This window comes from Antrostomus carolinensis, unplaced genomic scaffold (genome assembly GCF_000700745.2).
Source record: "Antrostomus carolinensis isolate BGI_N321 unplaced genomic scaffold, ASM70074v2 scaffold10491, whole genome shotgun sequence".
Taxonomy (NCBI): Eukaryota; Metazoa; Chordata; class Aves; order Caprimulgiformes; family Caprimulgidae; genus Antrostomus; species Antrostomus carolinensis.
Genome location: NW_010293487.1, coordinates 46,636 through 48,623, shown reverse-complemented (window position 1 = coordinate 48,623; position 1,988 = coordinate 46,636).

The window sequence follows — 1,988 nt, the reverse complement described above, 5'->3', positions numbered from 1 at the left end:
GGAATGCCTTGTAAAACAAGCCCTCCGCTTCCCTTCTAAAGTGGTGTCAGCGAAACAGCTCCGCAGTCTCACTCGTAGGCAGCTGTGGTTGCACCTATGTTGTAACTGGAGAGGCAAAGACCACTGAGTTGTCTGAAAGTGTTCAAGTGCTTCTGCAGACCTAAGGCACAGGCTCAAAGAGGAACTGTTCGGTCCTGTTCTACTGAACAATACATCAGACTTTGCTATTAAGGAAAAAAAATGTCTGAAAACCATTTCCCTTTTACCTTCCACTGCTAGTATCACAAATATTCTGATTTAGAGACTAGCCTCCAGAAGGCACAGGTACACAACTCTGAAGTAAAAAGAAACCTTTAAATTTAGATATGCTACACAAAATCATAGCTGCTGCTTGCTCACAGGCTATATTCAAAATCTTTAGGAGGGAGAAGGAAAAAGACATACACCAGAAGGAACACATTTATAACGACATGTCTTTTCTCTAGGAGAAAAAAAAATTAAAAAATCTTCCATTTCATCAGCATCTTTGCCAAAATCCCCCTTTCAGGAACTGAAAAGAGAAGGGCCTTTATTTCCAACATATATTTTATAGGAAACATTTTTTGGTTCTGTGTCATGGATTAGGATTTCACACCTTAGTGGCTAGTCATATGGAAATGGACAGGGCTGTGGAAACTTCATGGCTGTGAAACCCTGATAGTAAAATCTGCAGGAAGATGAGGAAGGTGTGGGGAACACTGAATGATTCATGTAGTAACAACCTCTGGACCCTTTGAGGAGATTTTGGGATGGCTGCCAATGCTACCTGTCTATGACCAGCATCCTGGACCCTCTAAAGCAGACTTTAAATCTTTGCATGATACAGAGGGAGTACTGCTCTTTTGAATAAATAGGTCAGTGGATGTGACATGTATGGATTTTTATAAGGAAAGATCTTTCCAAAATCAGATTGCAATTACCAATGAGTTATACCTCACGGAAATAATTCCTAAAATATAAATACTGGGTCCTGTTTCCTTTATTAAAAGCAGTCTGAGTTAATGAGGGAACAACTTCCAAAAGTTCCTCCAGAGCAGTGCAAAGCTAAGCATCTTAGCTATGACATTCAACAAATCGGTGTTTTGCAACTGACTCTTCCTTTGCCAAATCAAAGAACAAATCCCTTTCTATTTCATACCCAGGACAACTCTACCCATTGCATAAAGCACAGGAGAGCAGTTTTAGACATAGAAGAAGGTGGTGGTGGCGGGGGGGGGAGCACTGAAAGATTAGCATTGCTTGAAGCACTCAGTGCAGTCCCAGGTACAGAAACGCAAAATCACAGAATGTTAGGGATTGGAAGGGACCTCGAAAGATCATCTAGTCCAAGCCCCCTGCCAGAGCAGGAACCTAAATGAGATCACAACAAGCAAAGGTGCATGAAGAGCCAGGCAGCAATGAGTGCATCCAGGCTGGGATGTAACCATCAGCTACAGTTACCAGAGGGTATTGTAGGGGCACCTGAAGGGTGCTGCTCCCATGGCAGGGGACAAAGGAAACCACTGGGATCCCTATCATAGGCAACACCATTCAACAACTGCAATGAGCTATTTTAAAGACAGATCTGCCTTAAAAATGCCTAATCACAGTCCTGATTTTGAAGCGTTCCTGTGGGAAGTATTTGGCGACACACGCATGCCACCAATAAGACAAGCAACTCATGCCTTTATGGTTCGTTTTTAAATCCAATGCAGTATGTGGATCATGAGTCACGCAGTCCCTTCTTACGCAAAAGGCTTTCAAACAGCCACAGAGAGAAGAGAGAGAATGAAATTCCTATGGTTTTAACAACAGTTACTCAAAGAAGGCAAAATGGGGATCCCCTTGTTTATGCACAGCATCATGTAAGATTACAGGGCTATTTAAACAGTAAGGTAGCACAAGAAAAAAAAAAAGAGAGAAAGAAACTCAGAATTTGACTTTAGAAGACATCATTATGTTCATTACTA